Raw genomic sequence first — 15,822 nt, 5'->3', positions numbered from 1 at the left:
TCTCGTGGACGAATAGCGCGAGCTGGGTTTCACACGACCGTCTTTTTCGAAACCCATGCTGATTCCTACAGAGTAGATTTCTAGTCTTCAGAAAAGACATTATACTCGAACATAATACGTGTTCCAAAATTCTACAACTGATCGACGTTAGAGATATAGGTCTATAGTTCTGCACATCTGTTCGACGTCCCTTCTTGAAAACGGGGATGACCTGTGCCCTTTTCCAATCCTTTGGAACGCTTCGCTCTTCTAGAGACCTACGGTACACCGCTGCAAGAAGGGGGGCAAGTTCCTTCGCGTACTCTGTGTAAAATCGAACTGGTATCCCATCAGGACCAGCGGCCTTTCCTCTTTTGAGCGATTAACAACGGGATACATGAAACCAACCTTCCTATCAAAACTATATGGAGCTCTCGGGTTTGCGAATCCCAACTCTAGGAGAACATCACATGAATTCAGAGAGAGGCTCAGACAAACTATTGATGATCGGCATCCCTTTTTTGGCAGTGAGTGTAAACCCAGGCGATTGAAATCCCGTAAGAGGTTCCTTGCCATGATAATAGAAGAACCACCAGCTGATTAACCACCTTCTCAAGAAGTGCCCAGCGGATTCAGCATAAACTGGAAGACATGGGGGACAATGAACCGAATAAGGGCAAATGTGGCCCCAGTGAACACAAATATGATTAGGTGGGGTCATGGAACCATGGATGATAAGTGTGACTGTGGCACTGTGCAGTACATGGTGCATCTGCTCTCCTGCCCAAACTGCCATCATAGGTGCAACCCCGACGATTTATGGCTGGACAAGAAAGAAGCCTTCGATGTGGGCCTGTACTGGGCTGAAAGATTGTGACCTGGTTTCCGGAGACGAAAAAGTAAGTAAGTGTGTGTGCTTGTGGGTTTGGGGCTTCTGAGTCTTCCTGCATTCTGGATATGTTGTGTTTGTCTCCTTCAGCCCATTCTTCCCTTATTAAACCCTCAGTACTGCCGAGGCTCTCCGGCAGTCGAATAGCACCACAGCTTTGTTGTCAATGGGGAAATCCTGCCCCTACCTCAGGTGTATGTGATCCATTGATCTGATGGAATTACATTTTCCTGGATATATATGAGTCTCAACTTTATCTTCGATGAGATAGAAGCCGAAGTAATTAACTAAAATTTTTGCCACAACCAGGACGTGAAGTTGTCTCTTCTATTTACTGGACAGACGTGCTAACCACGGCAGCTTTGTTTTTACCAGTGCTGCATTTACTACTGTAGTCCAATGCCTTCCCTAACACAAACTTCAAGTAATACCTTCATCCCATTTTAGTGGTTAGAACACCTGTCTCATAAACAGGAGACCCAGGTTCAGGTCATAGCCAACGCCCAAACTTTAATTCACTGCTTCAGCTTCCGCCACTATCGAGGATAAAGTTGGGACTCATTCATCGCCGAAAGCCCTGTGTTAGTTTTGTATTTGTGTTTTGATTTTTTTAATTTAATCTGTGTACTACACGTGTGTCACACCCATTATTCCTACCTGTTTGTGTGGTTTTACTCTTTTCTCTTTCATAACTTATCTTGTCGGGAGGAATCCTCTTTATTCTATTTAACGTGTATCTTAGTGACGTAAGCTTCTGGCTGTGGGTATTATTAGATGTGGTATGTATTATTGTGTCTGTAGCTACATCATCTACATCTACATATATACCCCGCTAGCTACCAAGCGGATCGCGCGGGGGAAAAATGACGACCTGAACGCCTCAGTACGAGCTCTGATTTCCCTTATCTTCAAATGGTGATCCTTACGCGATTTGAAAGTTGGTGGTAATAATATATGCTCTACATCCTCGGTGAAGATCGGATCTCGGAATTTAGTGAGCAGCCCTTCCGTTTAGTGCGCCGTCTATCTGCAAGAGTGTCCCACTTCAAATTTTCTATGAGACTTGTATCGCTCTCGTGATGGCTGTCACGAATCCTGCCGCTTTTCTTTGGACCTTCTCAATCTCTTGAATGAGACCGAACTGATAAGGGTCCCATACAAACGAACAATACTCTAAGACTGGATTAACTAACGTATTGTAATTTCCTTTGTTGAAGGACTGCATCGCTTCAGGATTCCACCAATAAATCGCATTCTAGAGTTTGCCTTAACCGTTACTTGTGTAATCTGATCATTTCGTTGGAGATCATTTCGACTAGTCACACCTAGATACTTGACCTATGTTACCGCTTCCATAGACGGGGAAGTTATTTTGTACTCGCAAATTAATGGGGATTTTCGCCTTGTTATACACAGTAGGTTACACTTACTAATATTGGCAAATAACTGCGTCATTACACACAGCATTTATTTTCTGCAAATCCTCATTGATTTGTTCACAACTTTCGTGTGATACTGTTTTCCTGTAGACTACAGCATCATCGGCGAACAGTCTAATGCCGCTGTCAGTACCATCAACCAAATCGTTTACGCAAATCGTAAAAAGCATCGGACCTATTACGCTGCCCTGGGGCACACCTGAAGTTACGCTTGTTTCTGTCGAAGTCACCCCGTACAGGACGACAGACTGCTCCCTGTCTCTTAGAAAACTTTCTATCCAACCGCATATGTCATCGGATAGACCGTAAGCGTGCACTTTTTGGAACAAGTGACAGTGCGGAACTGAGTCGAACGCCGTTCGAAAGCCGAGAAATATGGTATCAACCTGGGAGCCGCTATCTAGAGCCTGTTGTGTATCATTCACAAAGATGGTCAGCTGTCAGCTGTGTCTCGCATGACCGCTATTTCCTAAAACCGTGCTGGTTTCTGCAGATGAGCTTCTCAGAATCTAGAAAGGTCACTATGTCTCAACACAAAATATGTTCCACGATTCTACAACAAATCGATGTCAGTATTCTGAAATTTTCTTTTATCATTTTATTTTAAGAAAGTTTATTTGATATTCTTTCCCTTCCAAGTATGAATTTGTAATGCTGATGGATTAAATTGTTCTGAAAGCGGTGCGGATATTCAAGATACTAAAAGCGGGTTAAAAGCTGTGAAGTTGTCCTTCCATTACTGAGCAACTGTTTCACCAGGTATCCTGTCTAGATTTCAAATTGCCAGCCACACTAACACTAATTATAATCTTTTAATAGTCATCTTACAGCAACCGGTGATAATAATAGAATTTAAATAAAAAGAAATAAATCTGTTTATATTTAGACATTTATTTGAACATTGATCATTTTACCGTTAAAATTTCAGCATATTAAACTTGATTCATAACTAAACTGGTGCCTTATTTAGGATTGTGAAAATGTGAGTTTGCAATCTTAAGGAACACGTCAAATATGGAGCCAAGATTGGGAGACTGCATACAGCACTGAGTTCATAAAATAGCACACGAAGAACATTGAAACATAGGCAAAAGGAAATTAGCCAGAACCAACCGATTCAATTTTCACTCAAAGAAGTTAATATCGTAGCGCAATCCTGTCCTTCATTAAATTACCACACACTGGTATACTAAATTCATACTAACTCTCTGTGAAATCTTCCCAAAAAGAATAGCTGAGGGCTACTTTGATGATTGCACCACATGCTTCACTTGGTCAACTTGGTTTACACAAAGAGTGTAACTCCCCAATAATTTTGATAATTAAAATAAATTATATCGAAACGCAAGTTACAAAAGAAAAATTTCGAACTGGTTACTATAGTCTTACTATTAACCTGATGGGTCAAACAATTGTATATGCACGTGGTACTGGTCTCACAAAGTACACCCCACGTGGGTTGAACATAAAGAAAAGTTGCTATATTGAAAAATGTTGTCAAGAGGAGACGTTATAATCTCACACACATTGGCATTTAAGATTGATGATCTTAGTTAGAGTTACGGTTCATCAACACGTGGTTCCACTTTACTCACAATGTAGTGACAAAGCAACTACCGGAAGATGTTCTAAACTTGTCGCTAGAATTATACTGCAATTTAAAATAACATAAGATATTTTAAATCTAAACCGGAAATTAAGGTGATTAAATTTTCAGTTAGGTTGAACTTAAGAAATCCATTGCCCTACGGACTTAGCAGAGACGCTCTTTGCCGGAGATCTTACCACTTCAGACGCTCGCCGCGGACAGACTGAGGTGCTCCCCTACTGAGGGTGCTTCACAGATATAAACGGAAGTGACCACAGAGGCTGCTTCCTATACCAACATGACAAGAAACGTACAGGACCATACTAAGAATAGAAAGCTCTTTGCTTTTAGAAAGCATATCAACCTGTTCCGATGTTGGTCCTACTGTTCTCTAGCAGACAGGCTTGTCTGCTACCATCAAGCATGCAACTATAAATACATTTGCTGATTCATCCTTTCACACATAAGGGAAGGGGGATGACAGTATCTTATCATATACACTATATAAAACAAAGCGGATGTAAGTTCCATATGAGACTGTGTGACATGAATTACATATAAACTGTGTTTTAAAGTGTAGTAGTGTGACAGATCGTTCATGCCTATGTGTAAAAGTGACACGTTCCACTGATAAGTCTCATCCCAGATGGAGTCAGAAACACCACAGTAAATTTAGAAGTGGAATGTATGCCCTAAATGACAACAGTTTTAAGAAATTAACATGAAAGGAATCCAACAGAGACCTTTCAAATTTTGTGTTCTGATATGCTTTGTTCATTCCAGAGTGCTGTTCATCTATTTTTTTCATTTGGCTCGTAGGCTGGACAACACACAGGTGGTTGTGACATACCTTCACTCGATACTCCCTGATTAGTATCCCAGCTATTAACGTTCGTGGAGTTTAGGCATTAATTCTGCACAGTCGTTCTGCTATGAGACGCTTAATACCGCCTCCCGCTAGGCACTGTAAATAAGGAGGTAGCAGGGTGCGGCCCTCGGAGGCGCCAGCTGCTGCAGAGGGCTCCGAGAACCCAGGGCAGAGGTATACGCTCCCAGCCCCACAGCCTCCCTCCGCCAAGTTGCGGAAGTGGCGCCAAGTTGGCGAGTTTCTGCTCTCCTCAAGTCTGTGGCGTCAAGTGCCGCCAACTTGAATATCTAATTCCCCCCACCCCCTCCAGCTCGCCAGCCCGGCCCTACGCGCCCTCGGAGCTGCTTCTGCCGGACACCCTCAGGGCGCAAGGGGCCAGTTTTTGGGAGGACAGCTACCCACTTGTCACCAGTTTGCCGCACAAGCATTTCGCTCCGTAAACTGCCGGGACACGACGCTGTGCTGCCTAGTGGCACGCAACTGACTACTCTCTTTAACAAGGAAACATCACCGACTTGACCTCACAAAAAAATAGCTCAAATGGCTCTGAGCACTATGGGACTTAACTTCTGAGGTCATCAGTCCCCTAGAACTTAGAACAACTGAAACCTAACTAACGTAAGGACATCACACACATCCATGCCTGAGGCAGGATTCGAACCTGGCCCCATGTAACTATCATCTCTTTGGGAAACTGAAAGACTTTCTTCGTGGAACAAGGTTTGAAGATGATGACTCCCTTGTGCACGCTGCCAAACATTGGCTCCTACAGGTTGGTCCAGAATTTTACCGTGCTGGTATACACGCGCTGGTGCCAAGATGACATAAGGCACTTGAGAGGGATGGAAATTATGTGTAGAAATGAAAATATTGTTCCTAAAGGATGTATTTACACAGTGTAAAACTTTCAGACATGTATAATAAAAGATGGAATTAAAAGAAATAGTGTGCATTTCTTTTGGAGTGGCCCTTGTATAATGTTCTGAATGTACAATTACCAAATATCACGTGCACCCGGTATTTGACACCTGCTCCACACCACTTAGGGATGGCGGTTATCGCTGAAACAACCATTTTCCGGGAATTTCGTTTATCTCCACGCCAATTTAGCCCGCCTTTTAAAACCACTCAAAATAACTGTTTTCTGAAACGACAGATTTTTCGGTTTTTTATTCCTCTTGTTCCCTGCAATAGACGTCGAAAGCGAATAAAGACTGAAAAACTTTGCTTCACTCAGTTTCAAGATACATATAATCAAAATATTAAATTGCATAGGTGAATAATAGCAAATGTACTCCTTCCACTGTTCGCTGCTTTTCTCGAAAAGTGATTAGTGGTTGAATATGAGAAGCAACCTGGCAGTAAACAAGAGCACACTGAGCGGTTGGGCGAGATGTCTGTCATCACCGCAACGAGGTCGCGAGGACTTGTCAGATCTCTCACGTGCCAGCCGGCCGCACACAATAGTGACTTCTGCAATGTTGGAATATATGGACTCTCTCATTCGAGTTGATCGATGGATCACAATGAAATACCTTGCTGCACAACTGGACGTTACGAAATGCAAACTACAGTAAAAACCAAAACCTTTTTATTGGCAACAGTTTGCTACGCCTTCCAACTACTTCTCTACACAGTCGCCGGTCCGACTTAGCTATTTGTCGTAACGTTGTACCAACTTTCAAATACCCTCGTCATAGAAGGCAACCTTCTGTGCTTCCTGCTACTTCTCTACGCTGGTCTGCAGTTCGTCGCCTGTGCAAAAATTTTGTCTTCATAGCCAGCGGGCATGGACGTGTGTGTGATGTCCTTAGGTTAGTTAGGTTTTAATAGTTCTGAGTTTAGGGGACTGATAACCTCAGACGTTATGTCCCACAGTGGTCAGAGCCATTTGAACCATTTCGAAAAACTTCCCATCTACCACTGTGTAGGAGCGTCCTCATTTCCCCAGCAGTATGCAGTCAACAATTGTCAAGAAGAGGGAAATGTGTGACAGGTACGTTATGTAGGGTTGCATGAAATCAGGCGAAACCTCGCAGTGGGGCGGAAGACACTGTTTTCTTGGCTTCTTAACATGCTTACTGTGCGTTCAGAGCCTAGAGAGCGACGTGACGCGATTGGGTGGCATACTAGTCACACTGTCAAGCACATCTGTGCGAAGTTTCATCGGATTATCACTGTCGTTTCCATTTCGCGACCTATTTGACCTTATTTTTCGAATATCTCTGGTATACAGATATGTCGCGACGCTATAAAATTGTAGAGCAATGCAGGAAGTCTTACAGAAGATAGACACTTGGTGTAATGATTGACAGTTGTCTATCAATCTAAACCAATGTGACGTACTGCACATAAAAAGGCAGAAAGACCCACTATTGTATGATTACACGCAGCAGAAGGATTGAAATTCATTAAATATCTGGAAGTTTGAGTATGGGAGGATATGAATTACCACATAAAACTAAGCAAAGCAGATGACAGACTGACAATCATTTGAAGAAAGCTCAGAAAGTGTAATCCACCAAAGAAGATGGTAGTTTACAAAAATCTCATTCCACCGAGAGTCTGCTAGTCAAGAGTCTGGACATCTTAACAGATAGTATTCACAGAGGAAATGGAGAAAATTCAAAAAAGAGCAGCACGGTTTGTCAAGGAATCTCTTAGTAAGGGCGATATCTTCAGAGACATTATCATTCAACCACAGTGACATACACTACGAGAGTGATGTGCGTCACGGTGTAGCTTTCTGTAAATACCCGAGAGCATAGATTCCTATAAGAGGCAACCAACATATTGCTTCCTTCTGTTCTTATCTGGAGAAATGACTATGGATGTGAAACGGGAGAGGTTCGAGCAAACATGGGTGCTTACTAACACTAGTGCACTATTGTGGACACTAATATGTAGTACACAAGGAACCCTCCACCACACGTCTTATCGTTCTTGACATTCCAGAACTTCCACTGCGTGAGGGGTACTTACAAAACCATGAGTTTCTATTCCAAAGCTGTTGTATTTCCACTCCCCTATCAGCTTCTTCAGTTACTGCGAAACATCTTCGGTCGTACCGAGTAGTGAAGTACAACGTGAAAAACTGCAGCGAAACGCAGTGAATCTTCTTGAGGACCGACGCTTCATCCAAGGATAGGCAGCTGACCATAAACAACGAGAAGTATAACGTGTTGTTCATAAACTGGTGAAAAAAATCCAGTACTGATCGATATTGAAAGCAGTAGAACCTGTAAAATACCTGGTAGTATGCTCTAGAGCGACGAAAAGAGGAGAAACAACATATAACTGCCTGTAGAAAAAGCGAATATCAGACTGAAATTCATTTGTAGCATCCTGTTGTACGAAGGGCGTTCCATACAGATTTTCACTTTATTTTACTCCATTACTCATGATCACGCCATTGCAAGTATGTAGGACTTCGGCCTAACCGGAAGTGGCAGGATAGTCACTAGAAGTGTAATCCCTGCATAGTACAGTCCAATATCCCAACAGTTATCGTTAGGAGGGCGGATAACATGGAGTGTGGCTGTCAAAGATAGCGTTGATGGCGTGGTTTCTGTGGAAATTTAAATAAAAAGCTTAACTAATCTCCGCCAAAACAGGCCACGAAGACTTAACGGTACCGACCGGCCGCCGTGTCATCATCAGCCCACGGGCGTCGCTGGATGCGGATATGGAGGGGCACGTAGTCAGCACATCGCTCTCCCGGCCGTTTTGTCAGTCTATGAGACCAGGTTTCTGCGGAAGGAGAGTGTAAACTCTGCGAATATTCACAGGCGACCTTTGGTAGTGTGTGGGGAGTGTGCACCGTTACGAAAAGTTCTCCTGCAACACGACAACACCCGTCCCATACGAGCGGGAAACCACAGTTTCCATTGCTGAAATGCGATTCCTGGTACTGCCACATCTGCCGTGTTCTTACGACTTGGCCCCTTTAACTCCTGTAGGCCCTACTCGAACGACTTTTCTGGAGCCTATCGCACCCCCCTCGGGCAGCTCCCAGCAGTTCCTATAGGTCTGCGAAAGGATGTCCACGCAGAAATTTCTTCATAGACTCGAACAGGTGGTAATTTGCGCTAAGAGAATACGTTGGTATGGCAGTACCTGAAACCCCATTTCATGGATGACAGTCGTGCTTTACCGACACGTATGAGGAAGATCCGATTGGTGCTACTGCAAAAGCACTGTTCGTGACACTGCACAGTCTCCACACAGTAGCACCAATCACCTGTGAATATCTGCAGTGTTTAATCCTTCTTCGCAGAGGAACCACCTCGTCCAGCGCTCTCCTTGATGATCACACTCCATATACTCCGCTCACATAAAGACAGCAGCTAGGAAATTGGGTTTCTGCGCAGGGATTACACTTGCAGCGATTGTCCTGCCACCTCCAGTTAGACCAAAGTACTAAGTACTTGCAACTGTAATTGATGAGTCCAATTTCGCATCATGGATGATAGGAAAAAATCGAGCGTTAATCAGTGTGGGACGCGCCTCGAAATTTAATTCGCTTCCTCAAGAACTTCTCTTGATTCCTGACTATGGCTCGCCAGCTTGGAACAGTTAATACATGTGAAACATCCCCTTAGAAAAAACTTTATAAATGACAGTGCTGGTAAACCTCTACGTTATTTGATTTTCTAACAGCTGAGCAAAAGTGAATGTACCCAGACGTTTCTATCTTTACTTATTCTGATCAAAACTAAACTGACACACAAAATTTTTTGCGCAACGCAATCTGACTAACAATAACCTATACCTTTCATGTATCACTTACCTCACAAAAATCTTCGTTACTCGTACTACTGCACTACAGCAAGCGCCACTACTGCCAGCTAAATAAATGATTCTAACTACTGAAGGCACTAACTACTGATAGGCATAGCTAGCAAATGAAAGATTTTGATCAAGAACAAACAAGGTATTTACCTTAATAATATTCAAAAGTCATCATACATAAATCAGTTCATGATATTCATTAGTACAAAGTTACTCTTTCTGATGGACACACGTGCAGATCGTCCACTCTCAAAATTCTGCCATCTCTCTCCCCACATCCACCACTGTTGGCGGCTCACCTCCAACTGCGCAACGCTACACGCTGTTCACATCCAACTGCCCACCACTACAACAGCAAATATTCCAAGAATGCCAACCAGCCACAGATTGCACACAGCACAGCCAGTGATTTTCATACAGAGCGCTACGTGGCGTTAGCAGCGCGGGATTAGCCGCTGCAGTCATGGACTGTGCGGCTGGTCCCGGCGGAGGTTCGAGTCCTCCCTCAGGCATGTGTGTGTGTGTTTGTCCTTAGCATAGTTTAGGTTAAGTAGTGTGTAAGCTTAGGGACTGATGACCTTAGCAGTTAAGTCCCATAAGATTTCACACACAATTTTTTGCTACGTGGCGTTACCAACATGAAAACCTAAACAGCCTGCTTACACATGAGATTAGTAGAGGAGATAGGTTGCAAGTTTTAAGAAGAGTCAAACAACGTGTTTTTACCTCCCACATAAATGTCGCCAAATGACCATAATGATAAAATCAGGACGAAATCGTCTCTTTGAAGAGATTCGGTAGTAATCGTCCTTATCGTACACCAACCGGGAAAGAGACGCAAAGATGGGAAGCGACAGTCGTACATGAAGTACCGTCCGATGCACATCGTAGAGTCTCTTGGGGAGTAGATACAGATGCACGACAGGGATATGACATCCCACACATCACTGCATTCTCAGCGGTGTGGCAGTGCTGTCGCCACCACCACCTCCTGTGAATTTATTTTAAGGGGGTTTCTGCTTTATGTAACATCAGTAACACCCCTCCTGAGGTCAACCTGTTACCACCGTTGTGGAAGTTAGCTAGATTATTCGTAACAAATGGGTCAAATGGCTCTGAGAATTATGGAACTTAACATGTTAGGTCATCAGTCCCCTAGAACTTAGAACTACTTGAACCTAACTGACCTAAGGACAGCACAGACGTCCATGCCCGAGGCAGGATTCGAACCTGCCACCGTAGCGGTCGCACGGTTCCAGACTGAAGCACCCAGAACCGCTCGGCCACTATTCGTAACATCTTTGGTAGTCTGGAGCGCGTTACCGGCCGGAGTGGCCGAACGGTTCTAGGAGCTACAGACAGGAACCGCGCGACCGTTACGGTCGCAGGTTCGAATCCTGCCTCGGGCGTGGATGTGTGTGATGTGCTTAGGTTAGTTAGGTTTAAGTAGTTCTAAGTTCTAGGGGACTTATGACCTCAGCAGTTGAGTCCCATAGTGCTCAGAGCCATTTGAACCATTATAAGATGGAGCGCGTTACACGATAATTAATAGACAAATTGCACTTATACGATGGACAGTGTCACACCATCTCACAAGAAAACATACCGTGCATTATAAGGAAGAGTCAACACTATATTAGAATTTTATCTTTCTCTAGTTCGGAAACTACATACAGGTAGAATACTTTTGTTCAGAATAGAAGTGACAAAATTTTTCAATCAGTCCTGAAAGTCACTCAGTTTATTGGCCTGAATACTACGATCGAAACGGGTGACAATAAGAGCAACTGACGAGAAAGACGGACCATCTTGCAACACACTGTCTGTAATGTTAAGTTTCTTAGGTCATCATGAGAAAGGTTTTAACTGATTAACTCACCTTCATGCTTAGTACTCCTCCCTAGAAACAGCATAGATTTGTCAGCAAAACTGTTGCCAAATTAGTTCAACATTTGTTAATGTCTTGCGGCCGGGATACCCGAATCGGCATTCTTAGTCGTTCACTGCGCCTGCAATAGATATGAATTTATGAAAAAACATATATGTACATACAACTTATCAGATCATTTATGACGTAATCAATACACAAGACTACAGACTATCATGGCGTAAGCTTGAGAGTTCACATTTCTCAATACTAAAGAATTTGTCAATCGACTGCAAAAGCCGCACCATGAGCATGTGGATGTAACATTACCCTAAGCTTCTTAAACTGCTAACCCACAAACTAATCAGATTGTTATAAAACACACAACTACGGCACAATAATGAAAGAATAACTTATCGGAATTTTTCTCACCATCGCTACTATACTTCCGACTCAATTTTAAGGAGACAACGTCGCTATGTTTTAAGAAATGCATGGTTACTTTACTTCCTTGAATTTTACACATTTCTTCTAATCAGTTTCGATTTCGATCTTCATCCGCGAAATATAAAAAATAATAAGACTTTTACATTCAATATATCGCGATACAAACGAATTCCATACTGCGCAGCACATTATGGCACAACATCAACAGCTACCAGTGAAATATTGTAACTTATTTAACGAAAATACAGTCTTATGTGTCAGTCCATTATGTCATATGGTGTCATATTTTGGGGTAACTCCACAAACAGAGAAAAATTTTTTAGAGTACAGAAGTGTATAATAAGAGTAATGAGTAGTGTAAATCCTATTCAAAGAATTGGGCATATTAACCACAGCTTCTCAGTATATTTATTCCTCAATGAAGTTTGTTGGAAATAATACATTTCTTTTTCCACTAACTGCTTAGTACACAGTATCAATACTAGGAATAAGAACAATATACATAAATATTTAAAATCACTTACTCTTGTCCAGAAAGGAGTCCAGTATTCAGCAACGCATATTCTCAATAAGTTACCAACAACCATTAAGAGTTTAGTTTCAGACAAGGCACCATTTAAACATAATTTATAAGAATTTTTGGTGGCCAACTCCCTCTACTCCATCCATGAGTTTCTCAACAAGTGCAGTAGACCATTTTAATGAAAATTTATTATACTTTAATTTTTGACAATACTTGGTTGTAACAGCCAAATAACTACCCACTGTGTGAATGATGGCTGTATGGAAAGCAGATGTAAGTCTTAAGTCTGTAAATCGTGGAAGTTTAATGTTAAATCTTGTACATAATATGACTGTTCTTAACTGAGGATCACTGAAAGTAATAATTTATTTTAATTTTTATCAATTCTTGGTTGTAATAGCCAAGAAACTAGCAAATGTCTGAGTGATGGATTTAATGAAAGCAGATGTAAGAATTAAACCTGTAAACATTAGAGCTTTAAATTTAATTCATGTACATAATTTTACTGTTTATGTACTGAGGATCATTAAAATTAATGAAACTCAAGTTTTTTAAATTACATTTTTGTAATGTTTTCATCTGACATGTTCCACACCCAGGAGGATTCCCTCTTTTTTTTGGGTCTATGGAATGAATAATTATTCTAATCTAATCTATCTAAACACCACAAAACTAAATATTGAGCCTTCAGTTCTCATTTGACCCCAAGAAATTCTTCGGTCACTTATCATTTCTCCTACATCTGAAAACGATTTATACAAGGCGAAAAATACCAAGTGGTGTCATGGTGTGGAATTGTAATTACCTCTACATCTGGCAGGGGAAGTCAGGACATAAAACAGTGGTATTTAAGGAAGCTTTCTGGAAGAGGAAAGCTGTACTTTATTCAAATAATTTCACTAGGAAAGGTCTTAGAAGGATGATGCAAGTTTTAAAAAGTGACAAATATGAAACCTTTCTTATACAAAAAGAAAAAAGTTAGTGGTGGGCGTGGCTGCTCCTAGCTGCCCCACCTCCTTGGCAGCGAAGTGTTGTGCTCTGTAAGACGTGGTTCGAGGGCTCTGTTTGCACGCGTTACTGTTCCTGAGACAACAGCAGCGTCGAAGTCAGAGTTTTCTGTGATGAATCACAAGCTGTAGCTCAATTCGTCTTCTAGGCATTCAACGCTGCGATATTATTGAGTGGATTCTACAACCAGTCCCTTTATAGTGTTTTAAAGCTTGTAATTCTCTCATTAGACAGTTCCCTGCTAATTCCTGATTTTCAGCAGACCAAGAAGCATACCAGATAGACATACAGTGCCATCGAAGGGGAGGAGGGGCGAGTACCACCGTCTCCAGCGTATACAGTGTTCAGCCAGAACACTATGACCACCGACGTATTATTGATATTAACCCGTCCCGACGATTGCAGTGACTCCTGGCAAGGGATGACTGATAGACACACACATGATGCATATAGTATCAGTGAGAGTGCTACCATTATTTAGACAGAGGAAGGCCCACCTATCTGAGTTTGATCCAGGGCAAACTGTGATGGCGTGGAAGCTCGGCACGTCGTGACGTCATGTGGTCGGGTCGCCACCCGTCTCATTATAGATGTCGGACCTCGTAGGTAGCATTGATTTGTAAAACAGAACAGGTAGCGAACTTTAGCGGGACTAACATTAGACTTGAATGCAGAACAGTGTCTGAACACACAGAGTGCAATGAACGCTTCTAATGATGGGTCTCCACAGCCGATGACCCATGCATGTGCCAATGTTAACACCACGACAGTGACAACTACGAGTGAAATGGACACGTGAACACCATCATTGGGCGTTGGCGCATTGGCAGAGCGTTGCATGGTCTGCTGGATCCGATACCTTCTTCATCATGCCGATGGGTGGGTGCGAATCCGTCGCCTTCCAAGCGAACAACTCCTTAACATCTGTACTGCGGGACGGAGACAAATTGGCGGCGGCTCCATTATGCTCTGGGGAACCATTTATGGCGGCGTCCATGGGTCCAGTGGAGCTCGTTCAAGGCACCACGACGGCTGAAGGGTATGGTACACTGGTTGAATACCACGTACATCTGTCTATGACGATCATGTTTCCTGATGGCAGTGGCATTTTTCAACAAGATAATGCGTCGCGTCACAAGGCCAGGATTGTGATGGAGTAGTTCGAGGAATACAGTGGCGAGTTCCCAATTGACGAGCTGCCCGCTCCCGTCGCAGTACACCAAGTCTGAACCCGAGCGAACACATCTGGGATCTGACTGAACGTGTCGTCATGGCTCATAGTGTCCTTCCCCTAGACTTGCGGGAATTAGGTAACTTGTATGTACAAATGTGATGCTAACTCAGTCCAGTGACCTACCAAGGGCCGTCCGCTGTGGTCGAGCGGTTCTAGGCATTTCAGTCCGAAACCATGCGGCTGCTACTGTCTCAGGTTCGAATCCTGCCTATGTTACAACTCATATTCCCAACAACGGCCTTAAATCACGTGTAAATAGTGCGTTAGAACATTGATTTGTAGCGATTATGTGGAAGGTGTTAAACATTGGTAACATTTCACTTAATTTACATCATTTTACGATCTACAGAGCTTCGCAATCGTTTAATGTTTCTGTATTTTTACGTGAAAAGAATAATTTTGACGACGACATGTATATACTTCGGAGGATTTCAAAGCCTGACATGTGCTGAAGCAAAAGGAAAATCTATTGCACAATCACTATAAAATCGCCGAAAGGCCGAAACTTAAATTGGGAGATAAATATTTTTTACAGTCTACGGTGAGTACGACGTCCTTTATACCGTGTGATGCTTCGTCTCCAGATGGAGCCTGCCCACATTGGTACTCAACTGGTTACTTTGCTCGCTTTACGCGAAAGTGTGACGAGAATCACTCTGCAGATTGATGCAGAATCCGGCTATGAAGAGCACGTTATTTATTTTTATATTTTCATTTGTCCGTGGGCAGGGACGATGTTGGTTGCACGATAAAAAGGCCCATAAACCAGTAGTGGCCCGACAGTCTCTACACATTTTAATATTACCAATACTACCCCAACAACAGAAATGTACAAGATCATTTGCTCAACCAACTAGTAACCATTGTATTCAAAACTAACTTTCTGAATGAATTTTTTTTTGTACGCTTACAACATAACCACTAAACTGTGCGCAAGTTGCTTAGAATGTAAGCTATCTGATATGTAAACAACTGTCGCTCCTACAAGCACATCATCATGCACTGTAGCTTGAGTTTTAAAACAAATAGATGTAAAAACTAACTTCTGTGTGAATTTTCTTTCTCTTTGTATGTCAACGACAATGACAAAGATAAAAGATATTTTTTCACATAAACCACTGCACAATCTAAAAACAAAATATATATAATATCTGTTACGTTTAGTGACAAATCGGTATGCGGCAGGTAA

General features: G+C 42.5%; 1 long non-coding RNA gene across 1 annotated transcript in view; it reads right to left on the bottom strand.

Annotated features, from left to right (window-relative positions):
* LOC126336717 (uncharacterized) overlaps positions 1 to 15,822 on the bottom strand; it is a 140,599-nt gene that overhangs the window by 50,827 nt on the left and 73,950 nt on the right. The window contains exon 3 of the long non-coding RNA XR_007564986.1: positions 11,434 to 11,563. This is a non-coding gene — a long non-coding RNA (uncharacterized LOC126336717). The remainder of the gene's footprint in view (positions 1 to 11,433; positions 11,564 to 15,822) is intronic.

This window comes from Schistocerca gregaria, chromosome 2 (genome assembly GCF_023897955.1).
Source record: "Schistocerca gregaria isolate iqSchGreg1 chromosome 2, iqSchGreg1.2, whole genome shotgun sequence".
Taxonomy (NCBI): Eukaryota; Metazoa; Arthropoda; class Insecta; order Orthoptera; family Acrididae; genus Schistocerca; species Schistocerca gregaria.
The sequence above is the reverse complement of the archived record's forward strand: the minus strand, read 5'-3'. Positions and strand labels throughout refer to the sequence as shown.